Genomic DNA, 8,316 nt, shown 5'->3' on the forward strand with positions numbered 1-8,316 from the left:
AAAGTTTTCTTCCATGTATTTATACTCCTACTTTGTTAGATACTACTGCTTCGTTATACTTCTACTTAGTCAATGCTCCTACTTAGATAAATGCTATTACTTTGTTAACGCTTTTACTTCGTGATACGCTTTTACTTTGTGATACGCTCCTACTTGTTAATGCTTTTACTTCGTGATACGCTCCTACTTCGTGATTACTTCGTGATACGCTCCTACTTCGTGATACGCTCCTACTTGTTAACGCTTTTACTTCGTGATACGCTTCTACTTCGTGATGCGCTCCTACTTGTTAACGCTTCTACTTTGTGATACACTTCTACTTCGATAAACACTTCAACTTCGTTAAATGCTTCTACTTAGTTAAATGTATGCTTGTACTTGTATAGTTATATAAATAATGTTTAAAGGACTTAGGAAGGCTAGTTCGCCCTATTTCCTTTTCCTCGTTGGGATGTGGTTTGGTGGGATCGGATATCCGTCCGAAGGTCGTTTGATCATTAATTATATATTATGTATACATGTATAGACATATAGGTTTACGTCGGTCAGTTTATTTGTGAGTCTTTATCATTAGCCCAATATTTACATCATAACTCACTATACGAGATGCATCTTCAGGACACGGCCTTCTCCGTTGTCAAGTTGGTTTACCAGAGTCTCCTGTAGGGAGAGCGGACATTGTGTGTATAGATGTATACGGGATTGACACCCTGATATTGCCATATTTATACCTATTTTTAGGCAATATTTAAGTACATTTTTGTTAATAAGTTGATAATATGTTTAGAATAATGGTACTTATGACTTTAAATTGTTATTTTCAGTCAATTAAAAGGATTTTTGAAGAGAGGGACCAAAAGTGACAATATGGAGAACATGGGAGACTTGAAAGACAAGAAAAGAATAAATCCACGATAGATACTGAATTCACGACGTGGCAAAGTCGGCCACAACGTGGCATGAGTGTTCTAGAAGATAGACATCGCGATGCGGAGGATTTCCTTGTACGGTACGGATAGCTTGAAGCCCATGACGTGGCCTGGATAGCCACGACGTGGCGCGGGTTTTTGGAGATTATTTAAGTGCTCTTAATTATTACGAAAAGAAGAACCTTTTGGCTGAAGGAAAGAGTTCCAGGAGACGATTCAGAGCGAAAGAAGGGTTCTGGAAGAAGGTTTTCAACACCAAAAAGAATAAAAGGTTTATATTTTAGTTAATTAAGAACATGTCTTTTATTACTTTAAGTTGTGTTTGTTTATTAGTTGCTAGGATGAGCAGCTGAATCTAGCTACTCTTGTTTAGCTAGATGAAGCTTCAAACTTCTGAATAGTTCAATGTTTATGGATTAAGTTTAGTTGGTACAAATTGGTTGTGTTTGATTTGTATAACCTAGCATGTTATTGTTTGCTTCTCTAATTGCTTGATTGCATGTTCTGTGTAGCTTAGTGACCATTAACTGCATGAATTTGTTTACCTAATGATTTAGTGAACATTAAAATGTTAGAGCTAGGATTGACTAATCTTAGTTAGTAATTAGAATAATTAAGCTTAGCTGTGCTAGAGAACGTGTATTGTAACCATAATTGCGTTTATACAACAAATCTTACATAACATATTTACATTCATAATTAGTTCTGTGTTTAATTATGTGTGAACATACATGATTTGACATGAATTAGTTAATTATTGGTAAAGTTAGAACTAAATTACTAATACAACTAAAAAACCAACTTAATAATCTGTAATCATTAGCTAGCCATAATGAAGAAGTGGATTCAAACTAAACAAGAGTGTGTTTTTACTTAGTGAATTTGATTTAAGTTCATCTGATCTTATAAAATCAGATAAAACCCCTATTATAAACTTGTTAATAATTAGGTTAATTTAATAGTAAATAAATTAATTAGAACACCGTTCCCTGTGATCGACACCCGACTTACCTAAACTATACTGTAATTTAACTAGGTACACTGCCTATAAGTGCATAGTTAGTTAAGTTTGTTAGGTTATAAATATTAAAATTAGTGAGTACTTTTGTGCACATCAAGTTTTTGGCGCCGTTGCCGGGGAACGACTTAGTTTTTCTTAGTTTTTAGCTTACTTATTTGCATTAAATTAATCAATCCTTCTTGTGGAGCAAAAACCACAAAAAGTTAATTTTTCAGCAAAATAAAATTTTTTATGTCAGTCACAGAGTCCACGACGTGGCCATATACCTGCCATGACGTGCACTATTAAAAAACGAAATTTTTAGTTGTTAGTTAGTTTTTCTTATTTTAGTTCAGTTTTACGTTTTTAGTTTAGCAAGTTGCAGGAGTTCATGACCAGAAGCTCAAACACACCCTTTGTGCCACCACTTGAAGATCCCGAGTCCGCAATTCACAAGAAAAAGACGCCCTTACAAGAATTGAAGTCAGCTTTTTCTAGGAAGTCAGGACAGAAGACCGGAGAGTCAAGTTCATCCTCGAGGCACAAGAGCAATCTTGAGCATTTGGATCATACACCTGTCCAAACCGAGTCCGAAAGCGATACCGAGCCGGAATTTGAAGAACACACAAGCAAACCCGAGAACGAGCCAAGGAACGAGATGACAGCAATTGAAGAGATGTCCATGGGAGCTTACAAGAAGCGGATCCGAGAAGATGTGGGTCCCGGTTTAGTCCAACCCGCAACACCTGCCACTGCCACATTCGAGCTGAAGGGACATATATTTACTGTACTGAAGGACATCCCATTCTTCGGGAAAGATCATGAGGATGCTTTTAAGCATCTAGATGAAGTCAACGACATTGCGGATTACTTTAATGTCCCAAATGTCAACAGAAACACAGTCTTGCTTAGAATGCTTCCCATCAGTTTCAAAGGAGCTGCTAAGGAGTGGTTAAAAGCACTCCCACCGGGTACAATTACCACTTGGGCTCAAATGTGTGAGCAATTCCTGGACCAGTTTTGCCCGCCATCCAAGATAGCCAAAATCAAGAAGGCAATAACCAACTTTGAGCAACAGCCGGGGGAGTCATTATACGAAGCATGGGAGCGGTACAAGGGATTGCTAAGAAATTGCCCTCAGCATGACCTAAATGTGCAGCAAGAGATGTCAATCTTTTATGATAGGGTCAACGTTATGACAAGACAACTCCTTGATTCTCAAGGACCTTTGACAAAGAAAAATCCAAGGGAGGTCAAGGAGCTAATTGAAGAATTCGCGAAGCACTCTCGCGAATACCACAACCCTAGGCAAGATGGAATCAAAGGCGGTGGAGGAGCCCAAACTGAAGAAATAGCAGCTGTCATGGCCATGCTGAATAATATGGATCAAAGAATAACTCAAATGGACCAGTCGATACATGCCATAAGAGTGGGTTGCGAGAGATGTAGTGGTCCACACTTGACCAAGGACTACAATGTGGATGAGTTTGGGAACAGAAAAGCTCAAGTGTGCTACTCTAATGGGGATAAGTTTGATGAGGACTGGAGGAAACCGAAGAAGGAGTGGCTGCCATATAAAGAGTATAAGAAGCAAAAAGAAGAGAAGTATATGCAGACAAGTCAAGGCTTTTATCAGAAGGAGCAGCCACCAGCCGAGAAGAAACCCGACCTAGAGACCATTTTGATGAAGTTTATGGAAGCTTCGGAAAAGAGACACGATGCTACTGATTCTGCTATTATGGAACAACAAACTCTGATAAAGAATCAGCAATCCTCCATCCATAACCTTGAAGTACAATTTGGTCAACTAGCCACTTTGGTTCATGAAAAATTGTTCCCGAAGAATCCCGAAGTAAAGACCCAATCTCATGTAATGGCCATCGATACTGAAGAAGATGCAATCTATGAGTTCCTGGAGGTATTGGAAGAAGAACCATAGCAGCCCGATCCAAAACCCAAGAAGTCAAAGTTCGAAAGTGAAAAAGTTGCTGAAACAGCTTCGCCACGACGTGGCACTCCTCTGGCCACGACGTGGCGCATGTCTGACCAAAATTTCTTTGAACCCGTTCCAGTTTATCAGCCACCTTTTCCATTCCCAACCCGAGCTGCACTTAGTCTACTGGAGAAGGAGCATTTAGAGTTTGTAAAGCATATGAAGGGGATCCCGATTAATACTCTGTTTGTTGAGTCCTTATCCAAAACTCCCGAGAATCAGAAATTACTGCAAGATTTGATAGACACTCGAAGGCAATTAAAGAAGCAGTCAAAGGTGGTTCTAAGTGAACAAACCTCAAAATCCGTGTTGGGAGAGACACCAGAAAAGATGGGGGATCCTGGACGCCCCACTCTTCCGTGTGAGTTTGGTAATAAAATGAAGGTTAATGCTTTAGCCGATTCTGGGGCTAGGATTAACTTGATGCCTTTTTCATTTTATCAAAAATTGGAGATTCAGAAGATGAAGGCTACAAAAATGAAGATTCACATGGTGAATCGTTCGGTGACACAACCCCGGGGCATCGTGGAGGATATTTTGGTGAAAATTGGAAAATTTTGTTTTTCCAATAGACTTTGTAGTTTTGGATATAAAGGAAGATCCTGATGTTCCAATAATCCTTGGTCGTCCATTGCTTAACACTGCTGGAGCTCTGGTTGATATTCGTGAGTCTAAGCTCACTTTGAGGGTTGGAGATGAACAAGAAGTTTTTGGAATACAAGATCACTTCCAAGAGGATAAAGAAGAGGTGTTCACAATTAATGAAGACAATGAACTAGAAGAACTGGAAAAGCTTATGGAAGAAGAGATCAAGGCAGTTCATCAAGTCAAAAGAACAAAACCGAGGGCATCTGTTCCATATTTGATTGAAGTCATAGCTTACAAGAGTCCGCCTTCTTGGGTGAGCAAAAAGGATGAGGAGATGACAAGTGATGAAGAGGAGGTCACTTCAAGAGTGACAAAGCCGGTGGTGAAAGAGGAGGAGGATGTTATGGAGTGCAAGGAACAAACCAAGGGCACAAAACGCAAGCTTGAAGAAGAGGGAAAAGCTAAAAAGGAGAATTCAAAGAAGGCATATAAAAAGGCGAGTTCAAGCTTATAATAGGCGATTCAAGGAACAAAAGATCTTGGTGGTGGACTCTCCAGAAGATTCAACGTAGAAGGCACGGAGTCCAGCTCAAGACTCCAAGAAAAAGAAGCGCTTCTCGGGAGGCAACCCGAGCTTGGTTTGCATTTTCTTTTCTTTTTTAGCTTTTAATTAGGATAGATATCAACTCATCATCAAATAACTGATACTTAGTAAAGAATTAGCTGTGGGGAACTTTAATTAATAAATGAGATGCAAAGTAATTAGTTAAAATGTGAGATTTTATAAAATTTTGTAATCAGGCAGTTTCCACGACGTGGGCTGATACAGCCACGTCGTGGTAACAAATGAAAACACGGGACCAGAGGATAGTTTCAAAGTCCACGACGTGGGCATAGCCAGCCACGACGTGGCCTTTAAAAAGTCAGGGGGACCATTTCCTTAAAACCCTTTGACCAATAATCCCCATTCCCATTTGATACTGCCGCACGAACGGGAACCAAATACCCCACAACCAATTTCTTAATCTACTTCCAATTTCCTTGCAAGTTCTTGTCAATTAACTCTACTTGGTATGTGTTCTATTCATTAATGTAGTTAGTTCTTACAATTTTAAATTTTTATGGTTAGGGTTTATTTGATTCACGAAATTGGTTGAAACTAGTTGTTGATTCTAAGTTGTATGTCCCTTAAATGTCCATAGGAACAAACCCCAAGCACTAATTTTGGTAGAAATTGCGTACAAAATGACCGGTCCATAACCAGGGTCCGACTGCGGTCCACGACGTGGCGAGCCTGGCCAGGTCGTGACTTCTGGCAAACAGCTTAATTTGTTTTAATGTTTTAGATGTTTGCTGCTTTGGTTTGATTGTGTATGCAGAAATGGGACCACGAAGAGCTATTCCACAGGAGGAAAATCCGATTGATGTGGCGAGCATACATCCCTTATATCAGTTTCCTCAAAACATTCCCCGACCATTGTTAACTACTTATGAGAATCGGCTGGGATGGCTGTACAATAGGGAATTTGCAATAACCCCAATTATCGACTGGGGATGGCTTGGTGGTGTGGGAATGGTTGTTGAGTTGGCACGCTATTGGTCAAAAACATACGAAGGAGACCAATTTTCTTTCACTTGTCATGGGTGGAGGAATTTGTTTGCCATTCAAGAACCCGTATACCGGGAATTATCGGTGGAGTTTTTCTCTACTGTATGCTTTGAGGAACGCACTATTGATTTTACCTACAACCGGGCACTTGTGTTTCGTTTGGGTGGTGTTTATAGAGAGTGTAGTCTTCGGGAATTCGCTTGGCGTATGGGGCTTTATACCGAAGTGGAGACTCAATCTCTTTTTTTCATGCCGTTCTTGCTTGGATGCGTTCGGGATTTTAATCCCGGTGTTATGGATGTTCAATTCTGGCAGGGCATTTCTAGCCATGAGTACAATACTCGTGACTCGAGTGAGTCACAAATTCGGAATCCTGTTTTCCGATTTTTACATCGCCTGATCACTTTTTTAATAAAAAAAAGCATCATGGTGATAAAGTCCCCATTCAGAATTTGTTTTATTTATGGATTCTTATTACCCCGGGAGTTTGTTGTGATTTACCGTATATGTTGGCGAGGTTCATGGGGAAGAAAGCGGCCAGTTCTAGGCCCAGGAGTCCGATTATGGGTGGGCATTTGGTTACTAGCCTTGCTAGGTCATATCATATTTTGACCCATGACTTTGTGAGGAATCTTACTCGATTCCTGGACACTGATTTGACCATTCAAGTCGAGTTATGTGGGCCGTAGTGAATGTTGGGGGTCGTTTTGTTATACCGCCGATAGATGACGAGCAAGAGGAGGCGCAGCCAGGGCAGCAACCACCAGCCAGAACGCGGCGTCGGAATGTGCGAGCTAGAGATGAGGTCGAGAGAGAGCGTGCTGCTTCACAGTATGTGTAGGGAGTACCCACCAACCCTTTTCAGATTTGGGTGGGAACTTATTTGGATAATCTCCGGGGGCATGCCATTTATCATACCCAGCTTACTGAGGGTATTTATTTGCATTTGGGTGTGACCCGACCACCTTCTATGCCACCACAGTATCCTTATTTTCTGACATGGGAGGAGCAATGACGTCCACAGAATGACGGGGCAGGACCAAGTGGAACGTAGGACCAAGGAGATGATGATTGATTTTCTTTTTATTTTGTTTTGTTTTAAGTAGTTTTTTTTATGTTTGAAGCTGGTTTGTAATGTAAAACTTTCTTGAACTATGATATTACTCTTTTATTTCTTTTGGGTTGTTCCATTTTTCAGATTAGCATTGGGATTCTAAGGAGCATATAAGGTTAACTCTAGAGTCGTGTTTGTCGAGTCAAGGAAGCTTAGAGTCGTGAGTTGGAACCCACAATTCAAGATAAGTGTGGGGTACGTTAGTTAGAGAGAGGTTACAGTTGGGAAGTATATTTACATAGAAGCGTCTTAAACCATTTAGACATTGGTCAAGTTGCTAGAGTGTATGAAAGAAATAAGGCATTTTCTGCTGATGTCCAGTTTCCACGACGTGGGATCCTTACGCTACGTCGTGGCGCTCATGAACTTTGAAGAAACAAAGCAGCTTGTTGTTTGCGCTTTCATCTCATATCACGACGTGGCCAGATACCTGCCACGACGTGTCTCAGTTTATCCTTGCCCACATTTCTATATACTAGCACCCACTTTGAAGAATTGATGTTTCGAGTCATGTTCGTGGTTTATTTACGTATTCACCCAGTTCTACACCGAGTTTCTATTTTTGGAGGTCCATATTCCGGATGCACGTTTTCCACACTTTTGGAGATGCTCATGCCACTATCCCAGGTGAGTCTATTCCTTTTTCTCCTTTTTCTTTAATCTTGATTTATTTTTATGAATACAATGAGGGCATTGTATGAAATAAGTGTGGGGTAGGGGTAGAAAGAGTAAATTGCTAGATAATCATAGAATTTGATAGTAAAAATTGAAAATTTGGAAATTGAAATTTTTAAGAATTGAATCTAGTGATAATAATTTGAATTATAATTGCTAGTGTTATGTGGGATGATCCGATAAAAGTTCAAATGTTTAGTTGAGCCAATACACGTTATAGTGCATTTGTGGCCTCCCTTATTTTAGTGAAATCATGGAACAAAAACATAACCCTACTTGGTTTGAGGGATGCAATATGTTTAGCAGCCTAAACCTGAAATGTATCCAGAAAAATTATTATCATTAACCGATAAAAGTTGAGGTTGAGCGCCTCTGCTTAAGCATGTAGGTACATGTAAAAAAAAAGAG

At 40.0% G+C, this 8,316-nt stretch overlaps 1 non-coding gene across 1 annotated transcript; it reads right to left on the reverse strand.

Annotated features, from left to right (window-relative positions):
• Positions 1 to 2,971: 2,971 nt before the first annotated feature.
• On the reverse strand, positions 2,972 to 3,078 carry LOC111920570 (small nucleolar RNA R71). The gene has a single exon (XR_002859926.2). It is a non-coding gene; the product is annotated as a small nucleolar RNA R71 (small nucleolar RNA).
• Between the last annotated feature and the right edge of the window lie 5,238 nt (positions 3,079 to 8,316).

The sequence above is a fragment of the Lactuca sativa genome, chromosome 9, assembly GCF_002870075.4.
Source record: "Lactuca sativa cultivar Salinas chromosome 9, Lsat_Salinas_v11, whole genome shotgun sequence".
NCBI classification, from domain to species: domain Eukaryota; kingdom Viridiplantae; phylum Streptophyta; class Magnoliopsida; order Asterales; family Asteraceae; genus Lactuca; species Lactuca sativa.